Genomic DNA, 15295 nt, shown 5'->3' with positions numbered 1-15295 from the left:
CCAGAGATAGGAGCATTATAAAAGGGTAAATCTTCCAAGAGGACATGGCAATTCTAAATATGTATGACCCCCAAAAACATATCTGCAAAATATGTGAAACAAAAAATGATATAACTGAAAAAATATTTAATGCACAATTGTATTTGAGTTCTCAACACCCAGGTCTTCAAAATTAATAGAATATTTAAATGGAAAAATCAGAAAGGATATAGAAGATCCCAACAACACCATGAGCCAACAAGATAAATCAACATTGACACAACTCTTCTCCCAACAACAGCAGGTTATAAATTTTTCTCAAGTGGGCATGGAGTTTATATCAATATAAACCATATCTTGGACCATAAAACATACCTCAAAAATTTTTAAAGAATTAAAATCATACAGAGTATGTTCCCTGACAACAATGGAATAAAACTAGAATCAATAATAGAAAATAAGAAGAAAATCTCCACACACTTGAAAACTAAACAACACGCTTCTAGATAATCCATGGGTCAAGGAATTCTCAAAGAAAAAATCAAAATATACATTAAAGTGAATAAAAATGAAAATACAGTATCAGTATTTGCAGGATACAGTTAAAGCGGTGATGAAAGGGAAGTTTATAGAAGTAAATGCATACACTGGACAACAACAGAAAAAGCCTCAAATCAATAATATAAGCTCCCATTTCAAAAACTAAGAAAAAATAAGAAGAAAAAGACATAATGCAAAAAAAGGGGAGGGAATAATAAACATAAGACCCAAATCAATGAAACTGAAAACAGAAAAACAATAGAGAAAAACAATTAAAAATTTGTTTCCTTGAAAAGGTCAGTAAGAATGACAAACCTCTAGGAAGACTGACAAAGAAAAAAATAGAAGACACAAATTATCCACATCAGGAATAAAACAGGAGATATCATTACAGGCCCTGAAGACATGAACAAGATAATTAGAGAACATAGCTGGCCCACCATATCCATGGGTTTTGCCATATCAGATTCAATCAGCCTCATATTCCACCAACTGTGGATCAAAAATATTTGGGAAAAATAAAAAAATAACCATACAACAATAAAAAATCATACACATAAAAATCAGTAAACACTAAATCTATTGCATCCATAGTCAAACTTCTGAAAACTAAAGGCAGAGAAAAAAATATTGAAAGAGTGAGAAAAAGAATTATAACTTATCTATAGGGGAAAAGGATCTGAATGACAGTGGATGCAAAAATCAATAAATAATAAATATAACAAAACTATACATAGCATTTACATTATATTAGGTATATAAGTAATCTAGAGATGATTTAAAGCATACAGAAGAATATCATAGGTTATATGCAAGTTCACCATTTCATATAAGAGACTTGAATATTCGTGGATTTCAGTATCTGTGGGACATCCTGGAACTAATTCCCCGTGGATGCCGAGAGGTGATTGTACTATAAACAGATCGATACACAATATAACTTTGACAAAGGGACTAACTACTCAAAAAACTCAAAGTATTACAACTCTTCCAATATGAAATATTACATAGATCATTTGAATGATCTTATAGTTATTAATGAAATTGAATTTATAATGTTACAAGTCTCTCTCTCTCTGTCAGACACACACGGACACACAGACACACACAACACACAATGAACAGGCTCAGCTGGTTTCAATAGAGAATTTTACCAAATATTTAAAAAAGAATTGACACCAGTTCTACGACATCTCTTCCAGGAAATTAGAAGGGGATCATTTTCCAATTTATTTTATGAAGCTACTTATTACCCTCATGATTAAACAAGACAAAAATAGTACAAAAAGAAAGAGCAAAAGAAAGAAAGAAAAGAAAGCTAAAGAACAATATTCCCTTGGTATATAGATGCAAAAAATCCTTATGATAGCAAATAAAAAATCAGTAATATATAAACACAATTACATCATGAACAAAAGAGATTTATTCTGAGGATGCAAGTCTCAGAATTCAATATTTTAAAGGCAATGAATGTAATTCATTGTATTAAAAGGCTAAAAAAATTCTAGTCACAGTATCTCCCCTGAGAATTCAAAGACATAATGATGTCTGCTCTCACCACTCTTGTTGAACATGGTGCTGGAACTTCTAGATAGTGCAATAACACAAGAAAGGAAAATAAGAAGCATATAGATCAGAAAGAAATACATAAAACTTTCCCTGTTTACAGATGACATGATTGAATATGAAGAAAAATCTCAAGTAATCTACAAGAAAACTCCTAGAACTAATATAAGCAAGTTCCTCAAAGTCACAGGATATAAGATAAAAATGTAAAAATCAATCGCATTTCAATACACTAGCAATGAACACATGGGCACTGGAAATCAAAACACAAACCACTTAGAATCACTAACAAAATGAAATACTTAGATATACAGCTTTCAAAACGTGCATAGAAATTATATGGTGCAAACTACACAACACTGATAAAAGAAATTATAGAAGATCTAAATAAATGAAGACACATATTGTGTCATGGATTGAAAGACTCAACAGAGTAAAAATATCAATTCTCCTCAAATTGTTATACAGATTGAATGAAATTCCTATCAACTCTTAGCTAAAATTTTTGTAGGTATAGATAAGTTTATCTTAAAGTATATATACAAAGGCACAAAAACTGGAATAGCTAAAACAATTCTTTGAAAAAGAAGAAAGTGGGAGGAATGAATCTATCCAATTTTAAGACTCATAGAGCCACAGGAATCAATACTGTGTGGTCTTAGAGAAATAGACACACATATTAATGGATAGAATAGAGAACCCAGGTACATACCCACACAGCTCTGTCCAACTCATTTTTAAGAAAGGTGCAAAAGCAATTCAATGGAGGTAAGACAGCATTTTCAACAAAGGGTGTTGGAGCAATTGAACACCCACAGGGAATAACAAACAAACAATAAAAAACTTCTTAACTTAGTTTAAATATATATGTATTTGTGTATATATACATTATATACCATACATATGGTATATTATATACCATATAATATATTTTTTATATATAATATACCATTATGTAATATATACCCTATATGGTATATATGGTATATAATATATATGATATATATTATGGTATGTATGTATATACTATGTATATCATGTATATGTATAATAGAATGTATAATAATACATAATATGCATTATACACCATATATGGTATATAGTATATAATATATAAATATATATTATATACATATATATTTTTATATATTTTATATAAAATATATATACCAATAAATACTTTGTATATTATATTATATATAATATAATATTATATACTATATACTATATAATATAATGTTATATCCAATATAATATAATGTATATAATCTATATACATATAATATACAATATACATATAATATATAATATATATTTATTGGTATATATATTTTATACACCATATATGGTATATATGTATATATGTATTTATATATTTATATGTATATATGTTCTTCTGACAGGGTAAATGACCCTGTTAAAAGGATTAAAGGACAGTCTACAGACAGGAATGTATGTGCAAACCATATATCTGAGAAAGGATAAATACTGAGAATATATAAATATTTCTCAAAACTCAACCGTAAAACGAATGTAAACAATACAATTAGAATATTGGCAAAAGACATCAAGACATATTTCACTGAATAGGATATATAAATGGCAGATAAACATATGAAAACATGTTCATCATTAGCCATGAAAAATATAGATGATTCCACAATGAGACATTACTACAAACTTATTATAATAGCTAATTTTTTTTTAAATGGTAGCATTAATTGCTGGCAAGGATGAGGAAAAACTGGATCACTCATGCAGTGACTCTGGAAGGCAGTTGGCCAGTTTCTTAAAAACTAAAAAAAAGAAAAGAAAAAATTAAATGCATAACTACCATATAACCCAGTAATAGTACTCCTGGGCATTGATCCCAGAGAAATGAAAACTTATGTTCATACAAAAACCTGTACGCAACATTTATAGCAAAATGTTCATTCGTTAGCCCCAAACTGGAAACAACCCAAATGTTCTTCAATGGGTGACTAGTTAAACAAACTGTGGTATACCCAAGCCATGAAATACTGCTCAGCAGTGAAGAGGAATGCACTAGAGAGTCACAGAACCATCAGTGTGAATCTCCAGAGAAGAATCCTGAGTGAAAAAAGCAGTCCTAAAGATTATATGCTGATGGCATGGCTCCACTTACATAACATTCTGGAAATCAGAAAATTATAGAACAGGAGGACAGTTTAGTGGCTGTCAGGGCTAAGAAGGGTATGATGGTGTGGAAGAAGTCAGTATGGCTATAAATGGGCAACATGTGGAATCCCTTTGTGATGGAAATGTTTTGGATCTTGGCTGTATCAATGTCAATATCTTCATTGTGACATTGTACTACAGTGTGCAAGATGTTGCTATTGGTGGAAATTGACTAAAGGGATGCATCATTAGTCATTGTCCATTGGATATCTCTGTATTACTTCTTTCTGGCTGCATATGATTTGACAGTTGTAGCAAAGTACAAAGCCTACTTTAAAAAAATCATGCAGTGCCACATACTTGGCCTCAAATTCCATCACGAAAATAAATACCTATTTGGAAGGTCATTTACAATTTTAAACTGGATACACATACACCCCTTTTTAAAAATTATTATTGTCATTATTTTACCACCCTTTTCAATTATATAGCCAGGCTTCTTTATTTATTTGAAACCTCTGCTTGGACAATATAGTCTTTATATTTATGCGTTTTGGTACAAAGGAAAAAGAAACACTTTTGTGGCTCCTGGAAAGGATCCCAAAAAGCTAGTTACAATATAAGAAACCACATTTGCCAACATATTTTTTTAAGACAATTCTAAAGTAATAAGATACTACTCTTAATCGTAATATGGTTGAATATCCATTTTTTAATAAAATGCATTTATTGCTTATGATGAGTAAGCACTCTCAGCATAGTTGTCCTTCAAAGTTAAGGTCAACAATTCACGTGGGGAAATGCAAGTTTAGAGACTGCGTTTAAAAAGTAATTAAAATTGCCTTGAAGCAGTAGGAAAGATGGTAACCAAAATTGTCAATCTTTTCCCCAAGCCTCCACCTTTTCTGCCACTGACAAATGGCAATCACCGGATGACAATACCGCTGCCAGCTTGTTACTGCTATGCTGGGGCTTTATTCTGTTACATTCCACATTTCCTCCCTTGAAGAGTGTTCACACTGCTTTTTTCATCAGTTGCCTAAGTGGGTTCCATCACTTTAGCAAAACAGACTACAGCGATCTTGCCTGCAAGCCTCTGTCTAATTAACTAATCCTATGAGCTGTAACACTGTTCATGATTAACTTCTCAGAATATCCTACTACTTAAGGAGGTTGACTTGTTAATCTCTGACAGCCCATTTGAGATGTGCATGTGTGAGTATGTGTGTGTGTGTGTGCCATTGTATATGTGAGTGTACCTGTTTGTGTGTGTGTGTGTAAATGGGTGCAATAGGATACATAGGTGAATTTTAGGTGAATTCAATGGAAATCCATGTTTTCCCTGTCAGAACAAATACTACAGACAGTTGTTTAAATTTGTATCTCTCGCATCATTGGTCTTTGATCACACCCCAGGCATTGTTTCATTGTTCTTAAATATTTGTATCTTCTAAATTGACTGTGTACCTTTAGGATGTACGGTACCAGGAGAGCCAGCCATTTCCAAATGGCCCTGTGAATTGACAGGCAATCTGTTAAATCTAAGCGGGGATGGATGTGACCACCTTTCTTCCCCACTTAAAAATTATGACACGTGAATCAAGCTTTCTTATTTCTTAATTTGAGCTGATGTCACAGGTATTTTATAATTCTAATAAAAAGTTTTATTAGATGAGCATGTTTACAGTCAAAAATATATATTTTAAAAACTCAATCAGAAAACTGTTGTACAAGACCTTTCTTCCTTCTGATAACATGTTAATTGGATTGCCAACCTGTTTCTTAAATATTGCAGGTGACATGTTTTTCTGTTTAAGAAAATGTAATGGATCATGCATGGGGCCTTTATCCTTTATTCCTCTGTGAAGTCTGCCTGTTTCCCAAAAGCAGAAAAACTAAGTCAATCTGAAAACAGTGCATCCCATTCTTGTGTGTTAGAACTTTTGCATAAAAATGGTTTATTTAAAAATATTTAAAGTACCAATTGGAATGTAACGCGGAGCCCTACACAAAAGGCTGAGATAGGGGATGAAGCTGAGATAGGGGATGAAGTTGGAGTCTCACTCTGCCTCCTTCCATCCCCAAGAAAGGCCTGATGGACACAGTGTGAAAACTGGTATTCTAAGATTTCCAGTCTCGTCTTAGAAACACTTACGCGTAATTCTAAGCATAGATACACTCCAAAATATTTAGAGACAGCATATCCCTGTGACCTCTGGGTAGACCAAGGAAATTCTAGTTTAAAATCTACAGAAGTGGGAGACAGTGGCCTAGTAATTTAATGCAATAGTAAATAAGAGGTCAAAGGAAATTCGCTTCCTGTTCCTTTGTGCCATTATTCTGACATGTCTGGGGATAAAAAGCCAACTCTGGTTAATGTCTAGAGCAAGAAAGAATGAGCAAATTCACAATTGTGTTTTGCTCTCCAGCTTCAGAGCTACATGTTCCTGCCTTTTAGAATATGTTAAGGTCCCTGGAGCCATTTGCACAGGAAATGGTGAGAGCAGAGCCAGGATCTGCTGTCTATGAATTTTATGAATTGTGAAATGAAAAACATTTTTTACATACTAGCAGTCCAAATCAACAAAAGCCACAAAGGGATAACACGTACCTTATGAATCTAGATATTTGTCATGATAGTGCAAGCTTATGTGTTTGTGTGTGTTCTTATTTGAATAGCAATGAAAAGGCAAATATCTATATCAGATTGGTAGTTCATCTAATTCCATGCCTTTTTTTCCCCCTCTCCAGTCCAAACTGTTTAACATTCAAGAAAGCCAGCATGGTTACACCTCCTGCAAAAATTTCAATATGAAATGTGGAGGTTTACTGAAGGCTTTTCCTCTTCAGCTCCACCTTCCCCACATGCAGAGCCATCAGCTCTCCTCCCATTTTCCTATGTGCCTCCTGAGATCAGGAGACGAACAGATGGCTGTAACTTAGGCACTGGCTAAGTTACCATAACCGGAAAGACAGTCCCTCCCCACTCCTCCTCACCATGCAGCGCTCTTAGAGAGGCAGCAGAGCAAGCCCGTGAGCCTGCAGCCTCAAAACCTAACGAAGGAAAAGACTGAACACTCTCTTTCCATTTCCATTGAATGTGCCCCTTTCTGTAAATGAGATTGACAGCAACACTAGAGGATGTAACGTCAAAGTCAAAATCATCGCCAAATCAAGCTCCCATTTTCATGAATGCCTGCCAGTCACCAGGCCTTGAGTTAGGCTCTTAAAGTAAATTATCACTAATGGAACCATCCTGCAACATAGATATTCTTAGCTGTGTTTTAGAGATGGAAAAATGTAAACTCTGAGAGGTTAAGTTAGTTGTTAATTCCAGACATTTAAAAAGTGCTCACATCAAGATTGGGACTGATAGCTGCCTAACTCCAAGGCCTGTCTTCATTACAAAGAGAAGCGGCAGAGAAAACGGCAGTCTTAGAGCATCCTCCCCTGCCCTTTGGCCACTGAATGTGTAATTGTCCAAGAACCTAGTTCCTTCAATCCAATGCAGTTGCCTCAGGAAGTTACTAGCCACATCACAATCTTGATGTGGGAACATCCACATCAAGGGTAAGGGGACCATCCAACCAAGGAAGCAGTATATTCCAGTGCCTCGAATATAGCATGAACACTGGATACAGGAGAGAGAGATCATGATGAAGAGTCAAAGAAGAATTGAGGGAAATAGGCCTCAGTTTCCACATCTGGAAAGTGGGGATAACGTATCTACCTTGAAGGCATTATGAGCATGCCAAACAGGTACGTGTGAATCTCCTAATAATAGATGCTTAATTAGTGGCAGACTTTACCATCACCACCACCCCCTTACTACTAATGTCAATTATTACTATTACCATCTGGCCATGAACAATAACAGTAGTGGTTACTTTGTGATCCTTAAAGTGCAAGTTAAGTACCAGTATTCTAAATGATATGTTAGGTTGCTGTATTTCTGAGCTCTAAAGAGTTAGCAGTGTGGCACTTTCTTAGCATAGAAACACAAATATTAATAACCCATTTGGTATCCTACTTTTGTTGCATGAAATAGTTCCACTGAACACTGAAAATATGAAACTGAGGTGTTCTAATTGCATCACTCATTCTTAAATTAGATGCACTTGGCCTGTATTGTATATACACCATACTGTGTTAATCACAGAAATGATACCACATATGATAAGGAGAAATGACATGAAAAAGATGAGTTGTTTATAATTATCTCACTACTTATTCAGGTATCTCACTACCTGATCCTGGTAACTGGGAATTCAGTTGTTTCTTATACCTAAACAATGGATGTGGAGATATAGAAGTTGAAGAACTCGGGTGGTTCTAAATTTCTCTGCATAATGAAGAGAGAAGGGTCTTAAGAGAGTAAGTACAGAGAATGAAACCAGAAGAATTTACAGATCTTGTGGGGAAGAATGTAAAAGAGGCATATCCAGAGAAGAAGAGAGTGAATGAGTGGAGAAGGAAGATAATCCCTGGAGACTTTCAGAGTGGAATGAAATATACTGGGTATTATAAATCCTTTTTACCTTTACAGCCAAAAAGGTAGAGGAGGGAGGACCCACAGTACAATGTACTTTCATCATTTTTGTTGTGATTCTGATTGTGTGTGTGTGTGTGTAGTCACTATTTTCTACTATTTTACTACTATGAGTAAGCATATAAAATTCATTAAAGTCTTGCTTCAATGATGACATGGGGCAAGAACCAAGGTGCAAAATCCAGAAAAGGATCATAACAAGATCATTTTGCTCTGTGTATCAGATTTTCTGTGAGGGCAGGGACCTTGCCTCTTGCCAGTAAATCTCCAGTAGCTGGCAGAGGACCCAGCATTAAAGAGCGCCCAATAAAGCTTTGTTAAAAATAGCTGTGTGTTTACAAGACATCTTAAAAAAATGATGGGAAAAATGTTTAAAAGGCCTTTGAGCCATTGTTGTCTTTCTTAGGTGTTAACTGCCCCGAATGTATCTTTCAGGTCTGGTGTTAATTTGCAGCATTTACATAAGAATTTTCACAGAAATTTTGTGACGTATTTTCTTCCTGCTCTGTCAAAAAAATTACAACATAAACGTTCTCTTTCAAGGTAGCTCTGCTTCCTTAATTAGGAAACAAAGTATAAATATTGTTAACTTCTTGGAAAAATTTTAAATAATACTCAGAGTGTAGGAGTTGGCTCCTGAAACAATGTGAAATCAAAATCAATGCCCTACTGAAGAAAAAAAGTGAGTGTGTGTGTGTGTGTGTGTGTGTGTGTGTGTGTGTATCTTTTGGAAAGGATGTGCTGAGGCCTAGCAATGCTATATGTCAGGGATCAACAAACATCTTCTGTAAAGATCCAGACAGTAAATCTTTTTTCTCATTATAGGGTATGTTACTACTACTGAGCTCCACCATTGTAACCCAAAAGCAGTCATAGATAATACGGAAATGAATGGGCATGGCTGTGTTTCAATAAAACTTTATTTACAAAAACAGCCAGCAAGTTCCATTTGACTCCCAGGCCACAGTATGCTAACCTCTGCTATTATGTACACAGGAAACGACCAAAAGCAAGACATTTGGAATCTGGCCAAATAGCTTCACATCAAGCATACCTCACCAAGAATCTTACAGCAGATGAGGACTTCTTTTGCCAGAAATCTTGCAACATGTTGAATTAACACAAACAAGGCATTCATAGTGGGGACAGTAACTAGTACAATGTAACAAAAATAAATTGCTTCTATTTAGGAGGTCACTGATTTGAAATGGATACATTTTTTTTAGGCTAGGAGCCAAGGCTGTGCATCTCTTGAGAAGATGCATTTGTATTTAACTGCTCTTGTGACAATAGTTCGAAATTTGACCTTTCTGTATAATATGTGTTTAGTTATTGCCTGACTGCTGCTGCTAATTATTATTTTGTCAATTATTTTCTAGCATTGAGGTTTGTCAGTGAATATTAGAAGCAGCAATGATTACATCAAATTATTTTCTTATACCACTTTTCCATCTCTATGCCTCTGTATCTTATTTTGCACTTACGAGAATGAATATACTTCATTTATCAAATGACCAAAAATGTTGATAGTTCAAGTTTTAAGTTCCAGCAGAATACAAATGCAGAGAAAGAAGCTCTTTCTCACTGGCTGAAAAGGGTGTTTGTCAAGAAGTAAGGAGTAAGAATTTGGGTGATAGCTAAAGAGTTCATTTACACAAACCTGTATTTAAAAGACTCTTCGTTGCCTGTCCTTACTATTGTAGCTTAGTTGTAAATCAATAGGTGATATGAAAGAGAAGATTAAAAAATGTACAGCCCTATAAAAATTTCGTGCAAATTTAAAAATAACTCAATAACATCAATCTCAAAATTATGTACTTGCATCCCTCCATTTCCTAAGGATCCCTTAAGGTATACCATTATATTTTTACAGCCATTAGCACTGCCATTCACCAGAAACATAATGCTGTAATCACTCAGAAGTTCAAGGAAATGAAAGTCTCTCACATTTGCCTACTACCCTCCATTGTCTAATATAGTATCAAATGTTACAACAGTGTAAACTCTTCCATACACGCAGATAAAAGGCTCTGCGGGAGACAGTTGTGATGAACTGCCTGGAATATAGAGGCAGTGTCTGATTTTTGAGAGGGGAATGTTCCCTCCCAAAGCAATTACTAACATCCCTCATGCTATGAAATGTTTGTGTTCTAGTACAACTGCCTGGAAAGTGAATCTGGCTTCTTCATTACCTTTGATTATAAAAATAAGGGGCCACTCTTTTGGGGCAAAGAATAAAGTCTCAAAGAGGTCATCAAAACCCTGCTGTCAAAAGATATACACTCTTTAAACCCTGGAAATGGAAAAGAAAGCCATGCTTGATAAATTAATATTGGTTCTCAAAAGAGGTTGCTAGAAACCCTAAGTGGTCAGGATTGCTGGGAACAACGACTAAGGACCCAAAAGACAAATGGAAGTGCAAACAAAAGAAGGGCACAGACCAGAATCAAATGTCAGTCAGATTCTATTAAATGCCTTCCTAGATTCACCAACAGGAATAACATGTCATTCTCTATGGGGACTCAAATACAACTTTATAACACTTTATGGAAACAGTAGGATTTTAAAAAGTAACAGGTTGATTTAGTGGGTGGGCTGACCAATGACACAGAGCAGAGGCAACAACTCAAAGCATACTGAGGGATGAACACATAGAGCAACATGTGTCCTATACACCACAACTGAAGAGACTGCAGGTGGGGTTGCACCGTCCCTACTTATGAAAAGTGATTCATCTAGCACGGCACATTCACATTTCATGATCTGGCGTGAGTGTTATCTATATTATCATGAATTTATTTACCTGGGTGTCTGAAACCTTTTATTCAAATGAATGAAATGTTGCAATTGCTGCAACACACTAGGTACTTGATATTTGCTATCTCTTTAAACAACACAGTAACCATTTTATTTAGATATACCTATCCCCATTTTACAAATAAAGAATAAAATAAAGAAACTTTTCTAAAGATTACATAAAAGCATTAAAAACAAGATTACATAAAAGCAGCAGAGCTTAGATTCGGATCAAAATATCAGGCTTTAAATCCAGATTTCACCAATACATGTTATCTCCTTGTGTTTTCCTTCCATGTGTTCTCCTATTTTTTTTAAGCAGCATATTAATTTCCTACCATTTAAAACAGAACTCAGATTTTAAGAACTTAAAAAGCACTCTATGTACAGCTTCCTTATTAGCCACATTTTGGAGAGTTAAATTTTATCTCCAGTAAGAAGATACTTCAAAAATAGATGAATAAATTTCCAACTCTTAATCAAGGTTCAATTTCATGACCTGTCTTTCTGTGTTCCCCCCCTTCTTCTTATACCCCAGTGTTTTGTATGTGGTTTGATAAAAATTAAATTTGAATTAAAATTCATTCCAGGCGAATTTGGTACCTCTCCTTGAGATGATTAGTGACAATTCGCAATCTCACAATTATGATAAATGATCATTGTGCTAAAGAGACACCAAAAGAAGAGGTTCAATTGGTTGAAGTAGGAAAGGAGTCAGACATTCCACAACTGGGACTTGACTTTATTGAGTCTCTATACCTTTTCACTTTACAAGCACTTCTTGTGTATCTCCAAAGTGGTAGGAAACATGTTGAATGTGCCGGTGAGACAATTAATATAAATTCATTGCAATGCCAGTTTCATGAGCAAGACCACTTGGCTTCCATAATGCAAAATTTTAATTGGAACAAGAATGGGCACATGACCCAAGCTAGGTCAATAATAATAATTTTTCCAAAAATATGGGACTATGAAAAAAAGAGAGAGTAATTAAGATTAACCATCTTCTGGTAGCTGGACCCGTAACATGCATGCTTGGAAAATGTGAGGTCAGAAAAGTCTGGACATAATCAGATAAGCTCATGTAGCAGAAGCCAGTCTGCAGCATAAGAAGAGAATAAAGCAGTAATACAGAGATGAAGGATGGAGAAAGAATCTGTACAATTTTCCAGTCCCTAGTTCTAGTACCTCCCAGAGGCCTGGGTACAATGGTTATTATTCTGCACTTGGGTTCACGGAAAAATCCCCATGCCCTTACAATAAAATTTTCATTTCAAATTAAACCAACTGGAGTTAATTTTGCATGTGTGGAACCCATTAAGCTCAATTTAGGAAGCCACCATCACCTGAACTTGATGTAAAATTATTTGATGATGCCATAACCAGTTCTGTACCCCAATATTCTAGCATCCATCTAGCAAACCCTTTAAAATGGCCAGCATGCCCACCTTTCCTTTTTTTTTTTTTTTTTTTTTGAGACAGAGTCTCACTGTGTCACCCAGGCTGGAGCGCAGTGGCGTGATCTTGGCTCACTGAAACCTCCACCTCCCGGGTTCAAGCAGTTCTCTGCCTCAGCCTCCCTGGTAGCTGGGATTACAGGCGCCCATCACTACTTCAGGTTAATTTTTTTTTTTTTTTTTGTATTTTTAGTAGAGATGGGGTTTCATCATGTTGGCTAGGTTGGTCTTGAACTCCTGACCTCGTGATCCACCCGCCTTGGCCTCCCAAAGTGCTGGGATTACAGGCATGAGCCACTGCGCCCAGCTACCTTTCCTTTTCTTTATCCACATGGCTTTCTCTTCTCAGGAAGGTCTCTCAAATATTTTGCTCTATATTTGACTCACATAAGAGTTGCTTTAGATAATAAAATCTTAGCTGAAAAAGCTATTTAGCTCATTTTCTGTCTGACCCTGCATGTATCTTGGGCATCCAGATGCCGAGGTACAATTTGATGATGCTAACAAGTCAGTCTGCCAGTTTAACTTGCTAAGCAAACATCGGCAACATTAAATGCCTGAAGTGTGTAAAGTGCTGAAGAAATAATATTATTCAGATAGAAAAAAAAATACGTGGCCTGGTTGGACAAAAGTGCTGCTTTCACTTCCAGTAGGGGAAGACATATAGGCAGCAGACACGTACAAATATCTTGACTCAGTGCTTGCTTGGGCCAGTTATAAGATCTTAAGTTACGGCAGTGTATCTATTTACTATCCAAGACCCCAGTGAGGGTTTGTGCTCCATTGCAGCTGCCAGGGGAATGCAGGATGGGCAATATGACACACGCTCCATGGGAAAACAGCCCAGAATTTAGGAACAAAGCACACGCTGCTCAACTGTCTAATTTCCTAAATCACTCATGAATATATTTCCATATGCAGTAACAGCTAAATTATTTCAAGTATGCCCCATCTTGTCTAACACATCAGGATTTACAAAAGATAAGAAGCTGAAGATTGGATGGAGAGGACAAAGAACATATCCACCAGGGTGAGCAGTATCAGTTCACAAGTTCAAAACTTCCATACTGGCTTCATAGTCAAATACCAGTCTTTTGATTCCTTTTGCAAAATAAATAACAATATGTAGAATAGAAAAACCGTGTCTTAATTATTGTAAGAATTCCTTGGTAAAGTCAACCACTGGGAGAACATGAGAATTTCTAAAATGGGCACCCACACTAACAGGAATATTTTTTCGTTTTTTCTTTTTGAGACAGAGTTTCACTTTTATTGCCCAGGCTGGAGTGCAGTGGCACAATCTCAGCTCACTGCAACCTCCACCTCCTGAGTTCAAGTGATTCTCCTGTCTCAGCCTCCCAAGGAGCTGGGATTATAGGCTCCTGCCACTACACTCGACTAATTTTTTGTATTTTTAGTAGAGAGGGGGTTTCATCATGTTGGCCAGGCTGGTCCCAAACTCTTGACCTCAAGTGATCCACCTGCCTTGGCCTCCCAAAGTTGTGAGCCACCATGCCTGGCCAGGGATTACAGGTGTGAGCCACCATGCCCGGCCAGGAATTCTTTGTTTGATCTAGTCCCTGCTACTATAGATGTGGCACAAACTATTTAAAAAAATTTTTTTTTAACTTTTTGCCTGGAAAAGAGCAGAATCGCCTAGTGTTTATGATGGTTTCACAAACTGAGAGTACAGATACCAGAAGGGTGAAGACTGACATATAAAAGATCATTATAGAAATATTAAGGAATTGGAAATAAAGGATTAAGGACACATTTATTATTTTAGCATATGGGGAATTGCCAGAATGGAGATTAAGATCCAAGCAGGAGATATAAAGAGTAATGGGTAGGTGGAATTCATAGAATTCTGTCCAGAGATGAAAACAGTCTTAATTCTCTGCTTCATCTGCTAATGTTTTCACTGGGGTGGAAGGAGCAGGGTTTCTGCATACACTCCCATGACTTTGAATCCCAGCTTGAACTCCCTTTACTATCCATGATACCTTGAACAACATTCTTAGACTGTTTTACTTTCTCTTTATTCCTCTGTAAAATGAGGTTAATAATGCTTGCCTTACAAGGCTAGCATTATAAGAAGAAAAAGTGACTGTTACATAAAACATTAACATAGTACTTAACAGAGTAAGCACTCATACACACTAGCAAGTCTACATTCACTGGTTCATTTACTTAAAACAAAATGCCACCAGAAAGTTGCTATGGTCTGAATATTCGTACCCCCCTCCCAAAATCTTACGTTGAAACCTAA

The 15295-nt window shown here is 35.8% G+C and overlaps 1 protein-coding gene across 8 annotated transcripts in view; it reads right to left on the bottom strand.

Annotated features, from left to right (window-relative positions):
* Positions 1-15295, bottom strand: part of TENM2 (teneurin transmembrane protein 2) — a 1286794-nt gene that overhangs the window by 984375 nt on the left and 287124 nt on the right. The window lies entirely within an intron of this gene.

The sequence above is a fragment of the Macaca fascicularis genome, chromosome 6 (genome assembly GCF_037993035.2).
Source record: "Macaca fascicularis isolate 582-1 chromosome 6, T2T-MFA8v1.1".
Classification (NCBI taxonomy): domain Eukaryota; kingdom Metazoa; phylum Chordata; class Mammalia; order Primates; family Cercopithecidae; genus Macaca; species Macaca fascicularis.
Note: the sequence above shows the minus strand (reverse complement) of the source record. Positions and strands in the feature narration are given on the sequence as shown.